The sequence below is a fragment of the Barbus barbus genome, assembly GCF_936440315.1.
Source record: "Barbus barbus genome assembly, chromosome: 24".
NCBI lineage: Eukaryota > Metazoa > Chordata > Actinopteri > Cypriniformes > Cyprinidae > Barbus > Barbus barbus.
In genome coordinates this window covers 25,680,923-25,708,191 of record NC_136752.1, presented here as the reverse complement: position 1 = coordinate 25,708,191, position 27,269 = coordinate 25,680,923, and the positions used below count along the sequence as shown (strand labels likewise).

General features: G+C 35.9%; 1 protein-coding gene across 3 annotated transcripts in view; it reads right to left on the bottom strand.

The window, feature by feature from the left end:
* LOC306843718 (ATPase family AAA domain-containing protein 2B-like) overlaps positions 1-27,269 on the bottom strand; it is a 105,982-nt gene that overhangs the window by 20,718 nt on the left and 57,995 nt on the right. The window lies entirely within an intron of this gene.

Below are 27,269 nucleotides of genomic sequence, written 5' to 3'. Positions count from 1 at the left end.
TTAATGCATTATGTCTTGTAATACACCTTATAATGCATTGTACAATCTCATGAATAATTGTAACCACAGTTGATACATTTGAACTCATTCATTAATTCATTGTTACACTATGCATTTTAAACTTGGTTATAATTATTTACGACAAGATATAATGTATTACAAAGCTTAATGCATTATAGCATTTAATAATCCTTTATGATTCATTATACATAAAGGCTAAGTGTTACCAAATTGCTAACCTAACTTAAAGTGACTGACATAATCTAACATAAAACTAACCAAACATTTTAAATTAAAAATGACTAACATAAAACAAAACAAAACAATGTGCAATTTGTTTTTTTTTTCATTCAAGAAGGAATATAATTGAAAGACTAAATAACTGCAAGTATGTCAGTCATTCAATATTAGTTTAGGATAAGTTAGGGTAGTCACTTTGTTTTCTGTTGTGTCAGCCACTTCATGGTTATGTCAGTTTAAAGGTGCACTAAGAAATATTTGAAAAACGCTTTTGACCACAGTGTCGGACCGAGTCCCAAAACACACTTGTAGCCAATCAGCAGTAAGGGGGCGTGTCTTGCAACGATAGAGAGAGAAGAGAGCGCTCAATTTGAGTGCACAGGACGGATATTAGCAGATCGATTATAGATAGAGAGATAAAACAAAAAAAAGAGGAAAATATCAGAGAAACAAACCATTAAAAAGAAGGGTTATGATCAGGCATGAGGTAGAACCCTCGTAAAAATCAGAGCAGCTTTCCAGCAGTGGAGAGAGTTCAAGGAGCGGGAAGGCCTAGAATCGGACGCGGAGGTTACATTGTTTCTTCTTCTTGATAGGTGAGTAACGTTAATTTGGCTGTGTTTCACACAACTTATCCATTGTTTCCTTTTGTTTGAATATGCTTGTCTCATCTTCACTTGTTTCCGCAATCGTCATTGCCATGGTTGTGTATGTACGTGTGTAGGGCTGTAACGTCCCAGTCGATTAGTCGATTAATTGGTCGATATGGTCTGGTTCGACCAAAAATCTGATTGGTCGATTTTTTGCCGCGCTCATTTCATCAGTTTGGCCGCGCTCATTTCATCAGGTGGAAAGCACTAATTGCTAATGGGGGTGTTTTCAGAGCACCCCTGTTTCACAGGTAACAGTCTGTTTTCAGAACACCCCCATTGTTTTCACTTTTTTTGGATTAGCCCAACCCACTGGAGAAGAGAGACAGATAAGTAGGCTTTAGAAGGTTTGATGCTGAATATTATTTATTTAATAATAAGCTAGTGTAAAAACAAGAAGCTGTCTCCTTCCAAAGAACCAGTGTTAATTTCGTTAACGAAGAGGACGACGAAAAATATTCGTTAACGAACCTTTTTTCTGTGACTAAGACGAGAAGTTGACGAGATAAAATTAATATCTGATGATAAAAACTATGACGAAATGTATGCGCGTCTTCGTTAACGAGACGAGACGGGACTAAAATGTTATTTGAGGACTACCGGACATTCAAAATACATCCTATAGGCTAAATTGACTGTCTTGTCTTTTAAAATGTGCGTCCCTGTCTCTGGATCGCAATCAGATGAGGGGCGTTTGTATATCTCACAGTATGGCAGCCGCAGTGGGCGGATACGCTACCAAAACGCAAACTAGCGATCTGAAACAATGGCCTCAGCAACTGAATGGTTATAGGGATAGGGTGACCAGACATCCCGTTTTTCCCAGGAGTCACAATTCGTTGTTGATTAACTTAAAGTTAGTGAAGGCGCGATAGGCGGAATCACTCTGATAGAAGTGCTCCACTTTCTCAGTTCTCACACAGCGCGCGATCAGTTCTCAGTTCTCACAATATTGCGCAATTGCGCTGTGCCCACTGTTTGTGATCGTTTTGAGCCTAAGATGCTTTATTTTTCAGTTATGCACTTTATTTGGTTTCTGCTCTTGTTTGTTTAATAAATATTCTTTTTTTATTAAAGTGGACGCGCATTTTGTGTTTATTAAGAGTAAAAGCTTTAAGTCTATTCGTGTCTCAGCCGCGAAGCTGAGCTCTTATGTTCAGCCTCGCTCTGTGCGAGCTGCGCAGAGCGGCTGAAATGATAGTGTCTGACAGTTATACTTATAACATATGACAAAAATAATTTTCTAAATTATGTTGCACATTCCTCAAAAGTTCTTGTGATATCACTAGTTGACAACATAGTACTGTTTTCAGAAATCACAGGCTATGATATTGCGCAGGTGCATCTGATGCACCGCTGTCAGAGACGACAGACTCGTGTGTCAGACTCATTTCAGTGCAAAATAATTAGGTCAAAAACGATTTAATATACTGCAAATAGCCTATTAGTTTATGTTTATTTATAATTAATTTAGGCAGACAACAAGGCTACCAAGTACTGAGCACAGTGCGTATCTAATTAATGTAACGTACGTTTTTTTTTCTCCACAACGTCATTTTTAGTCGATTTTTAGTCGAAAGTTTCAGGACTTCAGTCGACCAAGATTTTCTTTGGTTGATTACAGCCCTATACGTGTGGGGCGGAGATTTCAAAATAAGGGTGAAGTCCTGTTGGGGTATGGCCGTGTTTGTTTTGTTTCTTTCAAATATCAACATCGCTTAGTGCACCTTTAATCACAAAAAATTAAACTAACAACAATATAACATAAAAAAACTGTAACCTAAAAAGTGACTCATCTAACATAACCTAACAAAAAATAACATAAATTGACTAACCTAACATATTCTAATATGACAAACATAAGTGACTAACCTAACAAAGTGACTAACATCAATAAGACTGCATAAGCACCATCACGCAACATGCTAGAGCACATACACCACCCATCAAGTCACTAACCACCTTTGTGTCCATCAAGACATGCATTTATGTAACAGGCCATATAATGCATCCGAGTTCAGTAAAATAATGCTTCGGCTGCACAACAAATTCAGTCTGTTGCATATTAGCATATGTAAGGCATTAGGTTTTGTGGACGATGCAATTCAGCGACAGCAACAACAACAGTCCAGACTGACATACATGTACGTGACGACTGACTGCGAATACAGATGAGCAGCAAATGAAGCAGAACTGATGAGCCCCAATTTATTAAGATTCAGCATAATGGAAGAAAGGTGCATGTAGCAATTTACACAAAAGGTCATTTCTTTTTGCACACTATTTTGCTTTTTCCTTTGTGGCCACACAAGACCTAATTTGACATTTCGGCCAAATCACAGTACACAATAGCTGTGACTCGCTCTAAAGAGACCCATGCGATGCATCAAGCCCTAATGATGCGTAATTAAGTCTACAAAGGCTCTGTGTATTTGCGTGTGTTCAACCAGAATACTGGACTTATGATTGAACAGCACTACAAAGGAACTGGAGACTGCCAGGCTGCTTGGACTGATTGATAGGGGAAAATAGAAAACTTGTACTGCTGGAGGACATATTGATGTGTCCAGATTGCATCTGCCGCCAAACGCTGACAACAGCGTGATTGAGGCCAGATCATCGTCAAAATCTGCATTGAAAGAGAGTAAAGGAGATCTCCAAGATGGAAACACTCCAAACGTATGTAAGCCTATCTCAAAAGCAATGAAGAAAAGAGCAAAATAAATAAATGATAATAAAAAGTAGCTGGTTTTGAAATCAGATCCACGATACAGCCAAATGCTGAAGATTTCCAGCCCTGTAAAAGTCAAAGCTTGACAAGGAGTCAAAACACCGGCTGTGGCCTCTAGGACTGTGCACCAGAACCCTTGAGCTTCACCGTTAGGAAAAAAAATGCAATACAATATGAGTATTTGCATTATTAAAATTTCAGCCTAAGTCATAAAATCCCATCTTATCTGCTTCCGATATTTTCCCCACATCAGCCTAACTGCTTTTCATGTCGAGCAGGTAGATAGAAAACTAGCTTGAGGATTATGATAAAGCTAGTCTTTAATGTTTAAGCCTTTAAATGCTTTTTGTTTGTTTCTCTCTCTGCCAGCAGAGGTTTTTTTATTGATGGGGTGTCAAGCGGCGTTATTCTAGACAGGTGGACGTGTTTCTTTGTTGCTAAAGCAACAGAGTGCATGCTTAATTAAAGTGAATAAACAAAAAAAATGAAAAAATATTCATAAACAATTCTTCTGTAATAAAACTATTCAGGCAGGGAGATTCTGAATTTGGAAAGAGGTTGGATAGAATCAAATCACCATCCGATCATCATAAATCTAGATAAGATTAAAAAAAAAAAATCAAACTGACATGAAAAACTTCACAATTCTTAGTTTAAGTTTTAAAATAACAAATTCAAAAAGAATTTATCTGGTGGCGCCGATAGCCCTGTTTAGCCACAGCACTGTTGTGGTATCGTCCTGAGTTTGAATCCCAGCTCGAGGACCTCTGTCTCTCTCTGCTTCCTGTCAACTCTAAACTATCCTATCACAATAAAAGGCAAAAATGAAAATTTCCATAATTAAATGAAAATAAAAAAATACAGGTGGCTTCAAAGCTAAGAGAAAAAATAAAAGCCACACAAGTCTCCTTTTGGTTTATAAAATAACCAATTCAAAATAAATAATCTAAAATACAACACAATAAAATAAAATAAAATATTAATAATAAAAATAAAAACCTAGCATCTGAAATTTGTACACTGCATTGTGTAATGTTGTGCAATGTTTTTGTATATGGATTTAATAGTAAAGGTTTGCTTCAGCTGTATGCATCTCTACTGTGAAAATGGAAGAATGCTAGAATAAAGATCACAAAAAACAATGATAAAACCATTTTATTTTCATGTAAAAATTCCAGACTTGAGTTGAGCTGGCTAGAATAACTCAGCTAGATGTTCTAGCTCTAGACAGGGTTATTTTACAGTCTGGAGGTTAGCTGAGGCGGCTCAGGTCATGGTCATACTGGGGGATGCTGTGCTGGATGGAAAAGAAGCCTCTGTCATTCACATGTGGATGGATGGATCTTAAGTACAGCAACTCCTTCAGAAATAACAGGAGAGGACAAAAAAAAAAAAAAAAAAAAAGCAGCGAAAAGGATGGAGAAGAAAAAGCTCGCCAGGGAGAGCTTCCTGCAAGCTTTTCACAGCCTTGCTGAGTTTGTGAATGGTAGGGGTGTTTTTCAAGGCCCAGAATAAACCGAACAACATATTTCAGGAAACAAGGAGATGTAAGTGTGCGAAAAGAGAGAGAGAGCGACTGACAATAATGAAAAGGAGAAAAAGAGAGCCAGGGGAGATGAGAAAACAAACAGTTTGCAGGATAGTATAAGTTTGCGGACGTGGTTATGGTCCTTAATGTAACCCCTAAAATATCAGAGGAAGCGCTTTTTCATCATCACTGTGTCTCTGCTATATAGATTTCATTTATAAATATCACCTTTCTAAACATAGTGATTACTCATGGCTCAGCTCTCCCGGCCACGTACAGGCGACCTTTACGGTTATTTCAGAAAAAAAAAAAAAAAAAAAAAAAAAAGTTACTTTTATATAAACATCAGCCATGAATGTGAACGTAAGGGCATCTCTCAATTGGGTCAAAGTAAGCAAGCACAGGCATACCAATAACGTTTACAGGATATGGTATTTAGATTGGTATGCATATCTGTCTGTCTACCTATCCATCCATCCATACATTCATCTATCAGTCCATCGTCCCATCTATCCTTCCATCCATCCACCCTTTCATCTACCCATCTGTCCATCCAATCCAGCATCTATCCATCCATCATCCCCTCTGCATCCCCATATCTATGCATCTATCCATCCATCATACCCTCTATCAATCCGTCATCCCATCTAACCATTCCATCCATCCATGCATCCTTTAGCTATACATCTATGCATTCATGCATCATCTCCTCTATCTATCCTTCCATCCATCCATGCATCCATTCGTCAATCTATCCATCCACCCATTTTTCTAACATCCCCTCTATCAATCCTTCCATCCTTCTTCATGCATCAAACATCCCATTTTTCTATCTACCCTTCTATTCATCCATCCATCTATCATCCCCTCTATCTATCCTTCCATCCATTCATCTACGCTTCTATCAGTCCATGCATTGAACATCCCATTTTTCTATCTACCCTTCTATCCATTCACCTGTCCAGGCATTCATCATCCCAACCATCTATTCGTACATCCATCCATCCATCTTTCTATCATCCATGCATCCATCATCCCCTCTATCAACCCTTCCATCCATGCATTGATCATCCCATTTTTCGATCTACCCTTCTATCAGGATATTGTCCATCCATCCATCCATCCATGCATCTATTCATCAGTGCATCCATCCATTTATCTGTCCATACATACATCATCCCATCCATACATTCTTCTATTCATCCATCCACCCATCTGTTTATCTATCCATCCGTACATACATAGGCTATATCTTTCCTGTCTGTCCACCTATCATCCATACATTCAAACAAAACATCACATCAGCAGCTAAATAATAAGTAGTTGAATAAAGGATAGAATAAAAAAACAAAACCATGCTCCATCCATCCAATAAGAGAGAATATCTATTATATTCTATAAATAATTCACTTATTCTAATTTATTTTAATTGGCTATTTGGGATCTCAAAATAAGAAAGCTGCAACCACATCCCAGCAATTCACAGATGTCCCTTTTGCCATTAAAGAAAAAGCCAGAGAGAGGTCAGGGGTCAGCAGTGTGCAAGTGTCAAGTGGATACTGTGGTCATTACCCGAGAGGAGCCCAGTGCAGGGCAGGAAAAAGCTGTCAGTCCCCAGTCTTCCCACTTTTAATAATGCATGGGAATTGTTGAAGCATGAACACACAGTCCCAGACGGTTGATATAAAAGTGTGTGTGTTTTTTGTGTGTGTATGAGGAGGAAATGCTCTTCTTGGAATAGCTCAGCACTTTGTAATAATTAAAACTGCCACTGTATGCATATTTCATGCGGCGCCAGGAATATTTAGCCGTGCACCCCCCACCAGTACCTGCCAAAACACCACCTTATCTCACATTTATTAAACTGTGCGATAGCACGCAAACAATACAGCAGTCACTTTTAGGTCTGCCTTGTAGGAACACATTTTTCCATGATTACTTCCATGATGCAACAGTGTGAAAACATCGCTTGCTGGTCTAATGTAATGAAAAGGTCAATATAATTTATGGAAAAACAAAGGTTGAAAATTACTTCTTACCAAGGCACACTATGCTAAAAACCTGAACATATAGATGAAGATTCACTTTAAAAGGCCAACATAATTTTAAAGGGATTTTAAAAGGGATTTTTCTTGCTCTTTTGAAATAAGTGTTTGACATACCAGCCCATCAGAACCATTTATTGAAACCAAGTATTAAAAAAAGAAACAAACAAACAAAAAAACTTTCATTCAGACATAGGGCTGCAACCACAAATCAATGAAGCCAATAATAGAAGCTGACAACAAATTTCATTATATAATTATATTTGAAGTGGCACCGCGCAGACCAATCGGCGTTTAACATCAAAGAACCACGAGAGAATTTAGAAAGCATGCGAAGCCGTCTGCTCTCTGTAGCTCTCGCGGTGCTTTGATGTCATACAATGATCGGTTTGCACGGTGCTGCTTCAAGACGAATCAAGAAAGAGACTTTGGTCGAACACACTCCTGTCTATGAGCTTGCGATTTCTCTCTCTCTCCTATACTGCTATAAACTGCTATATTCTGTGATAGTTTTGAATGTTTCTGTCCTCATTAAACTTTAAATAATTTGCCAATCAAATGGAGGACAACAATAAACAGAGCACTTTAATTTATTTAATTTATCACTTAACATTAATTGTTAAAGATACCATTTGCAAGTTTTCGCCACTAGAGGTCGCATTTTCAAAACAATAACAAAAGTGAAGTTTGATGACGCTATGAAGGAGGATGTTCACAAACGAGGTAGAGAATTATAATTTTTTTTTATTACATGTTCCTTCCATAGTTCTTCAAACAGTGAATAAATCATACAGATAATTCAAGCTAAGAACATTTACACTGTCAAAGAACATTATGACTGACTTGAGTCTAGCGCGAGTTTAAACACAAACTCAATTAGAATCAGTAAAGATGTCTATACACCGTTTTATGAATGAATCTCTTACATTATACGTACATCTGTGCTTTGTTGTTTATGATGAGAGAATTCACGTGAAAGCTGAATTCAGTCAGTGAATTCATGCAGTGAATTAAAAAAACTCACCTAAACGACTCTGATTGGCCATTGCATTCATAAGATCAGCAGACACGTGTGATTGGTTATAATGCGCAACACTGTAAAAACGCGTAAAAAAACATGGTGCAACATTGAGCAGATCCAAATTTAATGCTGCGGTCAACACTATTTCATTTGCATTTTATTCGCAACAGCCGTAATAGATTTAGTTTAACTGTACAGCAGCAGCAATAGTACTCTATTTATATCCACAGTAAATGTAATGTAATTACATTTTATATTACATGTGAAACATTACAAAATTTGTTCAATTAAGTGCAGCATCTGGGTATTTGAAGTGCTAATTTTTGGTGGTAATTTTCAGTGTTTTCAACATATGCCTCACACTATTTATACAAACAAAAATGGCATCAATAGTTCATAAGTACATGAATTGGGACGCACCTAGTGATAAAAGATGTGGATTTATTTTTGCTGCAATAACCTTGAATAACATAAGCGGACTTCTGGGAATAAAATATAATGCTGCAAAAGGTTCAATACGGCTCCTTTAAATCCAGGGAGGTCCATTCTTCCGCCGGAGCAGCTCATTATTCCAATAGTCCATTGCGGAACATGTGGCCTTACAATGCCACTAATTCCTAGAGTTACTTAAAATTCCTGCATAGCTGTGGGGGGGGGGGGGGGCACGCTGTGAATGTTATTAAACGTTTAATAGCAAGCAAGAGAAAGCCATGTGAATCGGGTCTCAGGTAAATGAGCTCAACAGAGGAGAACGAAGGAGCTCCATACTGCAGAACGGCTCATGCTCCTGCCCCAGGACACCTGCCAGGACACACAGAGCCTGAGTTTGACTAGGACTATTATTCAACCTGGGACATATCCATTTGCCGGTAATATGCCGGAGCAAACCTGTCTGAGGCTAAATTATTAAGCTAAACAAAGTTATTGATTTCAAATACTGCCTCTAAAAGTTCAAGTGCAAAAACAACAAAAAAGCAGGTGCGACCTAGTGGTACGAGCCCGTGCTTCCTAAAAACACTTGACATAGATCCAGACATGGATTATTTTATAATGAGCACTTGTTATAAATAAATGCATCTGAAACTATATATAAAACACTAAAAAGTCTAAAACTAACAGTCAAAGAGCAAAAAAAACTAAATGAAAAAACAATAAAAACCAATCAAAAATCTATTTAACTTCTGTGTTGTGTTTTACTTTATTTTATGTTCATTTATAATCATATTTACATTTTAGTATTCCATTTAAAACATTTATATACTATTTTACGTTTCATTTGTTGATTGGTCATTCATATATTATGTTTTTCCTTTGTTTAGTCTTATGATTGTTGTAATTGTTGTTTTTAATGTCACAGGACTTTGTTGTGAAGCAGTCATTTTCCATTGCTTTTCTTGTGGTACAATAAACATTTCTGAGCACTGAAACATGTGCAACTAAGACTATTCAATAAGCAGCTCATTTTTATTATCATAACTTTGTCTCCCATTTCTGCTCTTCTCTGGCTTAACTTAGTCGACAGAAGACTGTTAATACAGTTTTGGGTACCAGACATGGCTTCCTGTTAACGGGTTTTGGGTACTAGACAATTTTGCTGACTCGTTCAGATACCAGACCAAATGGGTATTTTATGACAGGATCTGGATCTAATATTTCTGGCATGGAGACTTGCTCTAACAGTATGTATTTGTAATGATGTTAAAACAGTTTAATATTTGTGAATGTTTACGAATTAGATCACAAACTTATTCATTTAGTTTCAAATGCAATGTGCTTTCAGAGAGACCCCACCTACACGCTCTTCTGACTGGCTGAGATATTTGACTGATTTTGTCACATAGTCATGTGTCTGATGTGGACAGACAGATTGCTTGTCGCTGGAAACTGGTTATAGTGTCAGGCCATAGTGTCAGAAAATAGCCTATGTAGACTGCTCTCTATATTTTGAAACAGAGGTAATATTATATAGAAATACCCATTAGCACGATATGTCAGGTGTAAGGTGAGAAATCAAGAGGTTAGAGAAGACGACGTGAGAATGAGAAAGACAGGGAGCGATGGTCAGGGTCGCACTTGTGAGAGGATGCAGCTAGTCACGCTGGCCTTTGTCATGCAGTGTGGGTGCTTAATGAGGCCTGCAGATCGATCAATGATTTAGTCTACGCCTGTGGAAATGAAGTAGATCAGTCAAAAGCTTCCTTTGCCCACTGCGAGGAGGAACACAACACGCGGGCATGCCAGGGGTAATTCATCTCCACCGTGAATGTGCTAGCATGCCACAGCTTCACCAGACTCGTTTTCCAGGAAACGCCCACGGATGAGCATGAGGATATGAGGATACGCACATTTGATGGTCGCAATGCATGTTGTGACAGCTTTGAAATATAGACCCACCAAAAATAGCTACAACTTCAAACCACTTTACAAAGAAGAGCTGCATCTCTTATGGATGAAACGGTTATCTGCTACGCTAGCGGATGACTCATTGGCTCTTGAGCAGGAAATGAGATCACCTATGCTATAGCGGGCTGCCTGCTTAGCCTGAAGGTCCAGCGCTGGTGTCATGACAGCAAAGGTCAGTGCATCCCTTAGAACTGGACGAGTGTCAAAATGAGCTTTTTGGCACCTTATCAGTGTGGTGTCTGCCAAGCCAAACGGTGTGGAAATAGCAGCTCTCGGTGGAAGCTTTTCAGATTTTGTAAAGCCTATAGAGTGCAGCAGTGTCCGTCCACTTCTGCAAGTATGTTTTCCTTTCATTTTTAAAGAAGTCTTCTTAAAAGGTTCTAAGCTATTAATCAAACCAATCAGCCAAGAGGTGAATTTCAACATTACAAACTTAAGCAGAAAAGTATTCAGATAAAAATAAAAAGGTACAAGACTGTGTACCTAATGGCTTTAATGAGGGAAAGAACTACAATCCCAAGCATTGCAAATGACACTTCTGTCAGGACCACTATCGTCAAAGATGACTAACAATTATTTAGCATACAGTTTGGATTGGCGGTATGGTTCTGTTCTGGGCAAAAACTCCCTGCACATCCATGCAGCCTAGCATGGATGAGAGCAGGGAGAGCAGCGATAACCCACCCTGATGTAAACAGAACAGAACCAACATAAATGTATTGCAGATATAATTAATGTTCAATAATTTAATGAAAACATTTAGAAATTAGTCTGACTCAAAGGGGAATCAGAAGGCTGAATCCTGACTGAACAAGAGGAGCAGTTGGGGATGGAGGAGGGTAATTTGCTATTGACCAGCGCTAAAGCTGGTGATAATACTGAAGGACCTTATATATAGGTGCTCTGACAGATGTCGCATCCCCATAGGCAGACGTGGATCAGTTGAAAGTCAACTGATGCGAGCTTGACTAACGTGCCCTGCCAGAACTGACGCCATGTTTGATAATCCAAAATAAAACAATGATATAAAAATGTTGATTATGTAGCCATGCATTTTGGGGCGAAGGGGGGAGGGCAAATCTGCTGATTTGCAAAAAAGGCCTAATATTGCCTAATTTGAATATGGTTCAAAAATATCAATAGAAACTTTGCACTATTTTTATTTTATTTTTTTAAATTAAGATTAAACATACATATACATAAAGCCCTTAATACTTAATACACTTAAACATGAGCAAGAAACAAGTATTGGATTTCATTCTGTAAATAGGATGCAGGGCAGTGTTATGTATATAGAAACAATATATTTTACATTAGTAGCAAAATATGCATTATACACAGAAATATGAGAGCATAGGGAGACTCAAATAATTTGCAGTGTTGCATAGTAGTGGACAGGCGCTACAGCGGTCTGTGGGTTTTTTGTGTCGATCCTCTAATTTGATTTATTTACAGAATCATCCGTCATGTTTTCACCATGAAGTCTGTGGTTAAATGTGATTATTTAAAAAGAATACGTTGAAATAATGCCGGCTGATGGCTTCAACAAAACCATAATCTACCATGAACACCCTCTTTGTTCACAGGATGTCTGTTTTTAAAGCTTCATAAATTATTGTTAAAAATCAATTACCCTATGGAGAGAAAGAATGGGAATTTTACTTCCAGAACCCAACTGTTATGCTCTACAGCTCATCATGTTTTCTATCTTTAACCAACCACTTTTGACATGGAAGAGTTGGCCAGTGGCCTACCGGGAAAAGAGTTTATTTATTGGACTACGGTGCTCATGGAAAATGCTCTTCTGGTGATAAGGAAGCCACTTCCACTTTGATCAGATCTACTGTTAAGAGGCAAAAAAAAAAAAAAAAAGTGGGAATGAAGTGCTCTTGGCGATAAGAGTTTCGACTTCAGATATATTGTAATCACTTGGCTGGCCTGCTGGGGTTCGTCACCAACCGCTGCGCCGGATGCTTAGATTCCAAGGTGAGGTTTATGTAGAACCACATGATAGACTGGGCACATCGTCTACAGAGCTTGCTTTTAATGGACACCATTAGGAGGCCGTGAAATTCGGATTAATACCAAGCTGGGATTGTGATTACCTGAAGCCCAGGGAATGAGAACATTGAGGACGAGGCACGTAGCTTCTGGTCTGAATGATGAGGCTTTGAATCTTTTATCCTGCTCTTTAGAGAAAGAAATCCACAGAAAGTGAAGGTAAACAAAAGCAATATGATGGAAGAAACCACAGGTAATGGCCGAAAGTCGGACACCAGAATGGTTAAACTTCCCCTCGATGGCAGATTTGAGAAACTGGCGGTTCAAAAGCTCGACTTTACTCAGGAGCTCAAGCGCGGTCCGATGCGATTACGTCCAACAGGGACTTGTGTTATTTTGGGCCGTAAAACCAACAAAGGACTCAAACGGTGAGCGGAACCTCTGTCAGTTGAGACCAATGTCAATGGATCAGATCAGCTGCTCAGGATTTCAGTCGCAGTTGAAATTTTTATGGGCGGGATTTATGAATTAAACATCAAAGTCGTCGCAATCGTGGGTCAGGTCAGATCCAACGCTCTTTTAAAGAGCGGTTTTGTCTTAGCCTGCTATGGGAAATGACAGATGACCGATTCAATAAAGAAGAACAGGTGAAATATTCAGTGTAGCAGTCTAAATGATTCAGCGTGGAGGAATCAATTAAAGGTCAGCTGTGCGGTGCATGTTTTCCTGCGCTGTCTAAGATAAAAACAACCACCATCGGACTCCATAAATAACTGAATCCAGACTAGAAGACTGTTTTCATGATACCAAACTGAAAATGATTATTTAGGGAGAGCAAGAATATCCACAGTTATAGGGCCTATGTAAAATTATAGGGCCTTTAAAAAGGGTTAATTAAAAAAAATTACAACAAATGCATTACAATTAGCACTGTGAATTTAGTTCTAGTTCTTTATTTATAAAACACTATTTATAAAGTGCTGAATAGGAGCATAAACACTAATAGAAATTAAATATAATAAAACATTAAAGTTCAACATTAAAATGTGTTAATGATAATTTCTCTAAAAGTGATCTTTATGTATACTGTGCATTTTTCTTTACTTTGCAAATTGTTTTTCTAATTAAAATCAATCAGCACATCATACAATTAATTTCAAATTTAAGCAACTGATATCCTCACTTAAAATACAACAGTAAGAATTGTTAAGAGAGGAAAATACCAAAATTCACAGTATAACTACAATCTCAAAAAGCCTAATTTGCGACAATTAAGCTAACTGTAAATTGGAAATTTAAACAAAACAACGAATAAAATACCACTAAAATATTCACAGATAACATTTGACGTTCAATAATTAATCTATACCTTCCTGTTCTAAAAAGTCTGACTTCACACACTCGCACACAAAACTAACTACTGTACATCTAAAAAACTAAAAGTTAACTTATTGAAATTAACAATTTTTGGAACAGTTATTCGTCACCATATGTGGATCCTTTTTTGCATTTGGGCTAATCAAGAGGCAGGACATTGACTTAGTTAATCATTAAATGTGATGCTGCTTCTATCAGAAAATAAAGCCCACTGAGCCAAAACCTCATTTGCCAAGAGAAACTAGATCTGCTAACAAGGTGGCAGAATACGCAACAGAAATAGCAATTACAAGTCACAAAAGACTTGTGGAACAAATGTGCTCTTTTGAGCCAAAAAAAATCTTTACGAAATTACATTGCATTAGTGTAAGAAAGAAACATGGTCGTCTCTGATATCTAATGCACATATCTGATGCGGGGGATAAATTAAGGTGTCTTTACAAAGATAATGAGTGCATTACTCCCTGTATTCATGAAGTCCCATAACCCCTAGAGGAAGTTCTGTGTGTCATTACAGAGGGCAAACACGAGCTCCTACTAATCTCCAGCAATAAAAACTTACATGATGATGCCTCTCGATGTACAGAAAGAGGCCAATAAGATGGAAGGCTAGAGAGAGACATCAAAGAGGGAAAAGATTTACATTGCAGCAATTACATATTTGACATCCCATGGTAAACATTATTTATAATGAAAATAATGTGCAACACAACATGAACCTAAAACAAACAGAATATCTGAAAACAAGCTGTTTTCACTCAGCATGATGCTGTACAATACAACTGAAATGCATCTGTGACCAATGGCACTGCTGTGCAAAAATACAATACAAAACTAAACATGCTGGTCATCGATAACAGTAGTAACAATTCACAACAAGGTTCATGTTGATCATTAGTTAATGTAATAGCTAACATTAAATAACAATGAACAATACTTATGAAACTTATTCTTAGCTAAAGTTAATTGTTACATATAAATAAAAATTTTTTTTAAATTAGACTGTTAAAAATATATATATTTTTTAATTACATATATTTATCTATTTTATAAAAAAAAATCATTGTTAATTTTTAACAAATGTAAGCAGAATGTAAAGTGCTACCAATAAATAAATAAATAAATAAAATAAATAAATAAAATATATAAAATAAATAAATAAATAAAATATATAATATATATATATATATATATATATATATATATATATATATATATATATGTGTGTATATAAAAATTAAGATGAAATATTCTATATATTATATGTTATATCAATACATAGTTTTCCTTATTCATGAGATCCTTTTTTCTTATACCTACTTTAGAAAAGAAAACCGTCCACACAAGACATCCTCTCAACTGACCCCACTTGAACATTCAACTCTCTCTATGAATTGTAGTGTCCTTCACGAACGGTCCAACAGTTCACTCAGAAAAGCATTTCATGCAATCTACAGACACTCATTCATGAAAAAGCCACTCCTGAAAACGATGTAATAGTTCATTTTTCGCCAAAACAGTCTGAAAGGTACTACAGTACATCTATTCTCGCTTCACTCCGGAACTCTGGGCTCAAATAACAGCCTGCTGTGGGTTCTACACCATTATAGACCAGAGGAGACAATGCATAAATACCCACAATGCTAAAGTATCACAAGAAAAAGCCATTCCTCAGGAATATGTTACAGGGCTCTACGCTTGCTTATCTTTTTAGGAGCACTTGTGCTCCTAATTTAAAATATATAGGAGCACCTTCAAATCAATAATCAAAAATTCTGATCAACAATTAATCTTCCCATTACGAGGTGATATTTGACAGTGATTTACAGGGAATTTTATTTTTAACTTTGTAATGGCATTTATTAAAAGTATGTTATCTTATGTCAAATAAAAAAAAAATATTCTAATTTCTAATTAAAACTACAGAATAAAAACAAGTATAATAAGAAGTAGAATAAGATACCAATCAAATGAAAACAGTATTTAAGAAATAAATGTGTACTACAGAGGTGGCACAGAAGAATACACAAGTGGCTTGTAGGTGTATTTACAGATGTTTAATGTGGCTCAGAGATTGCATAAGTGCAATTAAATTCATAAATGCAAGTTGAGGTTAATGTTTTAAATATGCAATTTTGAATGTAGAAATATTAAATGATTTAAATAACAGAAAAGATACTTTAAACAAACTAAAACTGCTGTTAGGTGGCGGTGTGTCACTGATTTCATCACTGAATCATTCATTTAATTGATTCGTTCGAACGGGTGATTCATTCAGGAATGAAGTACGTGATTGTCTTTATGAATGGTTAAATGAATCGTTAACTCACTAGATTTGTTTAAAAATGCAGTTCATTCATAAATGAAACACCGCTGAATGGAGATGCGCAGCGGCTTGGCTGAGACTTTGTTAGAAACTATTTTCATTGATGAAATGGAGCAAAATAAGGCAAAAATTGTAGTCAGACAATATAAGTCACTTAATATTAACTTCTTGTTTAATGAACTGTTGTATTAAATCAATATCACATTTGCAAACTCCCTTAATAATCATTAAAAGCTGTCACTCATCTTAGTTCATTGCGATCTCACAAAAACTCCATAATAACCAACGAAGCTCCTTACACTGCACAATGAATCTCTTATTTACATGGTCTACACTTTGTTTGTTATAATGAGAGGATACGTCTGTGATACATTACTCAACGTGGCAAAAGCACATAAGTACATTAGAAACCTTCAAAGCTTCCTCAGCGCAAACACAAATATGCTGATCGGGTCAGTCGCACAGGTGCTCCTAAATATTTTTTCATAGTCGCACACAGTAATTTTCAGTCGCAAATGCAAATGATAGTTTTGATCCCTGTGTTATGTCCTTGACTCAAAGATGACTAGTTTAATAATGGGTTAGTCAGAAAGGTCCCAACAATGGACTGTTCTCTCTGTTGCGGTCTGGGAAGCGATTCCGCTCCCTGAAGACCAACACAGAGAGACTGAGGAGGAGCTTCTTCCCGCAGGCGATAAGGTCTCTCAATCACACCATCACACAGGAGTAATATATTTGAAACATTGACATTGACTGGACAATCATGGACACATTCATGCAATACATATTTATATATCTGAACCATTGCACATGACACTTCATAAGTCACTTTAACGTTTCATAAGTCACTTTTGCATTGCCACTTTAAAATTTTTATATATATATATATATATATATATATATATATATATATATATATATATATATATATATATATATATATATATATATATATATATATATATATATATATATATATATATATATATATATATATATATATATACATATATATACATATACACATATACACATATATACACATATATACACATATATACACATATACATACATATACATACATATACATACATATACATACATATACATATATATATATATACATATATATATATATATATACATATATATACATATATATACATATATATATATATATATATACATATATATATATATATATATACATATATATATATATATACATATATACATACATATACATATATACATATATATATACATATATATATACATATATATATACATATATATATATATATATATATATATATATATATATATATATATATATATGCCCTTATTTGTACAGTTTATTTACTAGTTAAATTTATTTTCTTTTGTATTTCTTCTTATTAATATTTTTTAAGGTCACTGGCTGCCGTACAAGCATTTCACTGCATATCGTACTGTGTATGACTGTGTATGTGACAAATAAAATTTGAATTTGATTTGATTTGATTTGAATTTGAAGGTTTTGTTCCAGAAAATGAAATTCAATAAATCCATCACTCTGGCTTCTGTCTAGAAGATATACATGAACACACAAAGAAATGAATAGTAGTTTTCAAAAACATAATTATGTCTGAAACCATCTACGTATTTGTCAATTTGCCAGTGTACTCCTGTAAGTTGACAAAATTAGTGCATTTACCACCTTTTTTCTTTAGGGAAACATAATAATGACTTATTCTTATTGACTGAATCATTACTTACTTAAGTTACACTCTTAAAAATAAAGGTGCTTCACGATAACTTTAGAAGAACCTTTTTGTCTAAATAGTTCCATAAAGAACCTTTAACATCTGAAGACCCTTTCTGTTTCACAAAAGGTTCTTTGTGGTGAAAGAAGGTTCTTCAGATTATAAAAAGGTAAGGAAGAGATGGTTCTTTAAAGAATCTTTGACTGAATGGTTCTTTGTGGAACCAGAAACGGTTCTTCTATGGCATCGCTTGAAGAACTTTTTGAAGCACCTTTATTTTTAAGAATGTAGGCTGCAAAGAAATTCTTCATAGAGGTAATAAACTTTATTTTTAATAACATGAAATACTTGACTAAATTTAAGTAGTTTCAAAACTAAGTGAATCAATTGATATGATTTCCACGTACGAACCTGGGAGCTTGAAATGATCATTCTAGGCCCCTGAATACTAAAGTCTTTTACTTTGAGACACGCCATCTCCATAATTAAGTCAATTAGCGCTCATATTAGGGAAATAAACTAAACTCTAAAAGGAGAGCACAGACACTCTCCATGTGCAATTTGGTGCCGGCAAGATTTCCCTGGACAAAGCGGGGAGCCCCAACGCAATATAAGTTATATATTATTCAGGCCATAGGCTGCGGCACAAATCATAAAAAGAAGAGTTGCTTAAAATAAATGTTGTTTTTGTACTGGGATCTGTTTTCCATCTAGCTCATTAAATTGCTCATCTAAATTAATTAGGCAAATGGCAACAGTATACTCGACTCGAAATGATACAAAAGTTATTTGCGCGAAAACCACAGTAGAACCGCACGATGAAGCCTCGGCTGACTTTAAATAGCACCAATGATGGTATCTGCGACTCTAAAGGGTGTCAACAAAACTTATTTGTGGTTTAACGACTGTGGCAAGTTGGATCAATATCATCCTGACAGATTAATCAAATTTCATAATTCAGCAGATGGCTCCCTGACGTAGCTCTGCAATTTTCGATTTCCAGCTATAAATTGCTCATCTACTAAATATCAAAGGAGAAATTAGCAAGAACACAATCTTGGGGCTTAAAACATGTTCAGAAATGACAAGATAGACGTTTGATTAACTGAGTCAAGCAAAATGCTGCATATCACAAACATTAACTCTACATGCCAAACTGTCCAAGAACTCACTATAAGTCCAGATAATAGTCTGAAGTCCTGACATGTTTGATCGACAATGCGTGAATGAAAAACCAGACAGCAAGAGCGTTTAATCTGTGCAAAGGTTAGCTTATAAGTGCCATGATACAGAGTCAATGTGTGGAAGAGAAACTGCCATCAAGATCTAATTTTTTATTTTTTTACTGTATATGATGAAAAGGCCACGGCTGTGGAAATGCAAGTTCATACAGATCCCTCTTTTATAAATGACTGAGCTATATAGGCAGGTAAATTATATAAAAAGAATACAATAACAGTATTCAACACACATACATGACTGATTCAGTCAAAATATTGACATGCTTGGTAATGTAATGTTAATAAATGGCATTTCTGATCACTGAACTCTTGTTCTTTGGAAAAGAAATGCTTAATTTTTACTGTAAAACGTGTATTGCATGATGATAATGCCAGCATTTAGGAAAGCAGTTATACAAATATAATTTCAGCTCTAAACACTCTATCAAGTTCTAATTAATAGAGTGGAATTCCATGACATTTTTATCAGTTTATTAGAGGGGAAAAAAGTTTAAAGGAGAAATTCTGCTAAATGAACCATTTCAACACTAATAAAATTGGAAGAAAAATACTAAGATAAAATAAAAAGCTATTATACTTTAAGAATAATATATTAAACTAGAACAGGGGTCACCACACTTGGTCCTGGAGGGCCGGTGTCCTGCAGAGTTTAGTTCCAACTTGCCTCAATACACCTGCCTTGAAGTTTCAAGTATACCAAGCAAGACCTTGATTAGCTGGTTCAGATGTGTTTGATTAGGCTTGGAGCTAAACTCTGCAGGACACCGGCCCTCCAGGACCAAGTCTGGTGATCCCTGAACTAGAACAACCACTTTAAAAATTATTTCTACATTTTTTAAACCTCAATAGACAAAAAAATAAAAATCCCCAATTGACAAATGACCCACATTTCTAAGATGTCAAGAATACTTCTTTAAATCTTCAATAAAGACTGAACTTTTACTTGGTAATACTTGAAATGCACTCCTAAAAAAAGCACTGCACAAGACTTGCAAGACCTTGTGCAAATAATGCTCTTTCAATCCATACAGCATTGAATTTGTGCACAAGACAACGACAGTTTAATATGAAACGCTCTTTCACATTTATCCCCAGCAATGATTTTCTACGAGGGAAATTAAACACAGCCGTGGGCACAAATTAGTTGCTTACCATTTCAGGGCTCACAAAATTTCTAAATCCCTGGTTGCCCTTCGGGCAGGTATTCTTCAGATTTTGGTAGCCCGAAAATTAATTTAACTAGCCCAAATAAAATAAAGACCATAAATGTCAATCAAAAACATTTTCAATACACAAATATCAACTAATATCAAGGAAAGAGTTTTATTTTACTATTTTACAAATTACAAGGTATCTGCAGAATTCTTAAAAATCTTAAAAAGGCAATTTGAAAAATTATTTCTTAGACCGGTTTAAATACGTTAAATGGTATAAGGCCTTAAAAACTCTTCAATTTAATTGTATCAAATTTAAGGACCCGTGGGAGCAATGTTCCTTCTAATTTATTTTCTTGCTGAGCAAAACTTCTCTATTGCGCGGACATTTCGGGCACCTGAGCAAAAGCATTCTTTATACCAGACCTGTACAGCACGCACACAAAAAAGTGTGTAACTTTTAACTTTAATGTGCTATTTATATTTGATTTGACCCTTGATGTAACTAAATGTTGTATATTTTAGGTTACCTGAGAAAACATTTTTACTGTACAATACACTGCAGTTCAAAAGTTTGGATCAATAAATTTTTTTAAAGAAGTTTCTTATATTCATCAAGGCTGTATCTATTTGATAAAAAATACTGAATATTATTTCACAAAATAATAGTGAAATATTGCAATTTAAAATAAATGTCTTCTATTTTAATATACTTTCAAATTTAATTAATTCCTGTGAAGCAAAGCAGTATTTTCAGAGTCACATGATCCTTTAGAAGTCATTCTAATATGCTGATTTTTTATTTTATTTCTGATTTATGCATTTACTAGTTGAGCGTAATGCCAGGTTTTACTGTTATATTTGCTGGCCTCTGAGTAAGATTAAATGACACTTCTCCATATGAAGTGAATCAATGAGCTTTACCATGGTAAAAATCAGTCAGCCTCTCATGGATTTTTATTCTAAATATTATAGGTAATAAAGGAATAGCTTGAAATTAGACATTTGAATTTGTATGAATTTGTTTCTTACAAACATGCAGCTTTTCACTTCAAAAGATGTTAATTGATAAACTGGAGCGGTGTGGCTTACTTGTTGATTATTGTGATTTTTTTTATCAGCTGTTTGGACTCTCATTCTGACGGCACCCCTTCACTGTAGAGGATCCATTGGTGAGCAAGTGGCGCAATGCTACATTTCTCCAAATCTGCTCAATGAGTACATTTTCAGCAGATTTTCATTTTCAGGTAAACAATTCCTTCAATATAAATGATTTAATGCACTGTTTAATGGAACAGAAACGCAGAAAGCATTAGTGGGCAGTAAACAGAGTGAATTATTAGACACCCTGAATGTATTTTCAAACTTTAAAAAAAGTTGTATTGCATATAATTGCAAAAGCACGTTTCCCACATATAAATAATTTGAAAGTAAACACGAGAGCGAGACATCTGTTAAAGTTAAAGACCAAGAATTAAAAACATTGCAGTATTACTTTTACATCTGCTCCGAGGCTGAACTTTAAAAATCACTCCCTGCCAGTTTCAAATGTTCAGTATGTTCAACAGTCAAGCTTCCACAACTCTCACTGAGCTGTTGCCAAGCTAAAAAAAGACCACTTTTTTATAACCATCTGTTTGAATGGACACCAAAGTCCAGATTGTATGGTTCAGGGTATGGTTGAAAAAGGAAAAAGCAACAAGACAAAAAAGTGGGAAAAAATGCTGTCTTGCTTTCGAACACCACATATAATCATGACAACTATAACACTTAAGCTTTGAAAAAGTTCCACACAAGGGCAAACTTCTGACTACGACACAATACCTCATCATATAGAAGGACATCCAAGTGATAAAACATATTTCCAACATCTCAGGAGAGCATCTGGTGGACTGCGGTCACCCCTTCCTGAATGGATTTCTGATCACTCTTAGTCTGTATAAAACATGTTTTCCATATGTGTGAGTCTCACCCAAACACATCTCCATATAAACTGAGAAAGCACCTCTTATTTCTTAAAGAGTTTCTTATGATACTTCTAACGTCAAAGGCCAATGCGTCAAACTCACTCGGCAGAAGCTACAGCCAAATTAGACAAACGTCAACATGGATAGGTTTCGTGATATTCTTCTCATGCTTAAAACCCATTACTGTTCAAGGAATAAAAGATTTAAATAAATTAAACATGGTGTCATGTGAATATGAATGTCACAATGCAAAATAAATAGTTCAATAAATAACTAACATTAAACAGAATTTTTTTTGCATATTGTTGGGTGTGTGTAACATTAATATATTTCAAAGTTTACTTGTACAATAAACAATTTTTGGAACAGTGATGAGTTGCAGCTTAAACTCTGGGTTCTGAAGCAAAACCAGTGGAAAGCCACTGATTTAGAGCACTGGCAACCGTTCACAGCCTTCGGCATCAGATAACAGTGATGATAAGCAGGAAAGCGAGCAGCTCTGGACGGCATCAGGGATTAAATATCCCTTCTGCCATCCCATAAAAGACCTTGATAATAGAACTGCTTAGTTTTGCCGTCTCCACGAGTCGGTGCTGGGCGGCTGACTCAGCATAGGGACAATAGCGGACCACAGCGGAAACACATCGCTCTTTGTTCTTGTATGTTGGTACAAGACTGCTGAGGCTTCTGGATCTGATGGTTCATTTGTCATTTCTCCTGTCATATTGCTTTGGGTACTAGCACGGTATTATTTTAAATATAGAGCATCATATGATAAATAGTTTCACACCAGAACACAGAATTACCACAAGGTGTTATCTCGTCAAAGTCTGTCAAGAACAAGTCCAGGCTATATTTCACACCAAATAATTGAGAACAAAATCCATCCATCCTTCGATCTATCTAAAACAATCATAATATAATTATTCTCTTTAAAAAAAAAATACTTAAAAGTTCTCCAAAAATTTATGAAAAAAAAAAACTACCTTCTTTTGAGCTTGATCTTCGCTCAAAATCTTGTATTAATGATTTTTATTTTAACAAAATAAATAAAAACTACATTGCAGTGTTTTGGGGAATAAAATTGTCATTGAAAATAATGAAAGTTACAAAACTTAAAAAAAATATTTTTTTTTTTTTTGAAGAAAATGCGTTAACTGTCATGAAAATGTCACCATGCAAGCAAAAAACAAAAAAAAATTATTTAATGAGAGCTGGATTATCCTGGAATACTCTATTTCCTTGCCATCCTCTCACTGTTGTTGTTGTTGCCAGTTCAGTCTGATTCAAGGACAAAGGGACATGATTTATCAATTGGCAAGCATTGGCTTGAAGAGTCTGAATTTAAGAATAACTTGTAGCACACAAAAGCTTGATGATGCTCCTTGGATCAATTAAATGGTCAACTGAGCCCAGAATCAGTAAATACCATTAAGCCCGCTAAAAGGAGGAGAAAAACACTACTAATGGCTTTTTTGACAGCATCAAAGATAAAACTAATCACTTGGGGGATAAGGCAAATTTAAGGAAGATTTCCTTTAAATTAGTGTCTGTTGTTGGGCAAAACAGATGGAAAGTAGATGAAATGCTTAAGCTCTTAGGAGCTGAAAGCTTGAGTTTTGTTCAATTCACCTCATGTTCACAAGCAAGAAAAATAACACAGGCAGACAGGAGCGCACCCATCTCATCCCGAGGTGTTTATTGCACCTAACAGCCACCTTCTCATCTCTCAAGGATGTAATCATTCTTTGTGTTTCTTTTTCTTTGAGCTGTTATACTCTATGGTTCTAGACAGTCTGTAAGATTATCAGAGAGACATGTGACATCTTGTGGCAGGATGAGGAAGTGCAGGACAAAAATTAGAGAATTAGAGGACAGGGTTTTGCTGCTTTATTTTTTTTTTATAAAATAAAATTTAAATTTGATAACTATAAAAGAAGTTTGTATAGGAATACATTTTCCATGACTTTCCCAGGGATGGATTTCACAAAAACATATACATACAAAAAGCATTCTAACGTTTAGGGTTGATATGATGTTTTTTTTTTAAAGAATGCTCTAGGTAAAATCAGTAATATTGTGAAATATTATTACAATTTAAAAGAACTGCGTCAAGGAATAAATTATATATTAAAATAGAAAGCAAAGCTGAATTTTCAGCATCATTACTCCAGTCTTCAGTGTGACTTAATGCTTTGGAATTCACTCTAATATGGTGATTCAAAGCTCAAGAAACATTTCTTATTATTATCAAAGTAGGAAAAAAGTTGTGCTGCATAATAGTTTTGTGGAAAATGTGACATTTCTTTTCCCAATTTTTGATGAATACAAAGTTCAAAAGAACAGAAATTGTTTAAAAAATAAAAAATTTGAAATTCAAAAATTCTTTTGTAAGATTATAAATGCCTTTACTGACACTTCTTATCAACTTAATGCATCATTGCTCAGCATTATTTTCTCTCAAAATGTATATAGGGGGGGTATGGGAGTGAGAGGGTGTGCCCGAAGTGTGAATCCATATTCGGAAAGACACGGGAAACCCATAACGATTGCTAACGGTTGCCTGTTACATTACAGTACATAAAATTTCACTTACCACATAAGGAGAGAAGACTGAAGACGATGGCGAATGATTTGCAGATCAGCACCACTGACAAACATCTAATCTTGTATAATGTGTGGTAAGTACTGCCGCTCCATAGAGTAACTCGTGCAACCGCGAATCTCGAAAGTGAAAGTGAAACTAAAAAGCAATCGTGCACTCAAAAGCAATTTTAATGCCAGGCATAATTGCGGCTCCCTGATGCCTGCAATTATATACAATACTGTATAATTACCTAATGACATAACTGCAAGAGAAAGTATTGAAATATGTATTTTCCACCCATCTCGGATTTATTCCCTTAAGGGGTTCCGTTAGTACACATCATTTTCTGTCCAAACACGGTATTGGGATGCGGCGGATTGCGGGGGTATGGCATCGTCTATCAGCCCACTCCTACTATGAATATAATCATGCAGATGAAACAAGCGAGTAAAAAGTTGCCATATAAATTTAAAGTTGATTTTACACTATATACTAAACACAATATTATGATTCACTTCATGATCCAGACATCTTGAATATCATAACATCAAATCCTAGTTGAGTCCTGAATGAAAGATTAACACCCAAAACACAATACAATCTAAAAATAAACAACCTATGACCGGTCCTTATTGTAGCAAGCTCACACTTGTCCAAATACATCAGATCCACTATATATGAGATAGTTGCTAATTAAATCTCCAAAGTGCATGTGGAAGCATCCCACGACTGCCATCCGATGACTTATCCGCAATCTAACGAGTCCACGCTGGCAAAGCTGCAAGAATGAACTTGCTTATCGCGCCAGGGGTGGTAATGCCAGCTCTCAGCAATTCACAGCTCGATCTGGGAACATGGCTGCATGATAGGTTTAAACAAGCCACTCCTCCACAACCTCTTTTGAGGCCCAGCTAAAAGCTTTTCTGAAGCGGAGATGTGAGATGAATGTGATAAAACACGTTCCCAGCTGCTGCACGGATGTGCCAGCGCGTTTCGCCACAGAGTAGGTGCCAATAGTACTTTCTGACCCTGGTGGCCCCTGAGCCTTCCCAGCATCCCTCCCCATCTGCCGGGCGGCCACAGGAGAGGACTGACCTGGCTGGTGCTGCAGTTAGAGGGGAAGCGGTGAGAGAGTGCAACCAGAGGGCACTGCTCTGATGCTGGGAGAAGTTCTGCGGCGTTACAGTCGCAACACCTGCTTTCAAAAAATCATCTCAAATCTAAGAATTAGTTTCTCAACGATCAATGTGTACACAACAAAACTGTACATGACTTCAATGAACTTTTAAGATTTTATTAATTGCTATGACTTTCCCAGGCCTATTAATCATACTTTGGAAGGTATTCAAGGACCATGAGAACTATTTAGGGTGTTACGAAAGGTTGCTTATTACAGTCAAAGGATTTTTTTCTGCATCCGAGTAATTCTGTCCAATCACTCGAGAAAGTAATAGCTAAACTTTGGTTGGAAAAATCTCAAACCTTTCAACTATGGGTGGGTAGTATAACATATCATGGTAAAATTCAATTTATAACTCAGAAACTGCAGATTAGTATACAGCGATTTTTGGAAACTGAAAATTGAGCTCCAAAATAATGAAAACATCTAAAAATATTTTTACATAGCATTTGCATTGCATTTAAGCTACATAATAAATAAATAACTTCTCATAATACTGTATTGATGATCTCATGTCAAGAATCAAATTTTTAGAAAAATCTTTCACAATAATATCTTAAGAGGAAAAATATTAAATAATGTTATCTTCTGGTTAGCATCCAATTTCCCCTCACAATACCGCAATGATACAGGAATACTCTTAAGTCAAAAAAATAATAATTCACATTAATATTTTCACATTTATCGAATAATGTGAACCAATTTTCAGATTTTGACTAAAGATTGTGTAGACATTAGTAATATGCGTGTTATTTTTACATATATTAAAATGATCTTATCTTTTAATTTGCATCCATTTACAAAAATAAACAAATAAACCTAATCAGATGAAATAAGAACATTTAATATGTAAAGTATTTAAACAGCCTCAATCAGCTGACATGCCTTCGGTCGCCCAGTTATGTCATACCACACAATTCCACTCTCACCTCTCTATTATAGCCACTGTTTTAAGTGGCAGAGAAGCTACAGACTTCTATCGGGGCACAGTGACCCCTTATTCTCTGAGCGGCCATGAACCCATTGCACAATCACACTGTCCCTCGTTAGCAGACGTGTCGGACCATGCAGT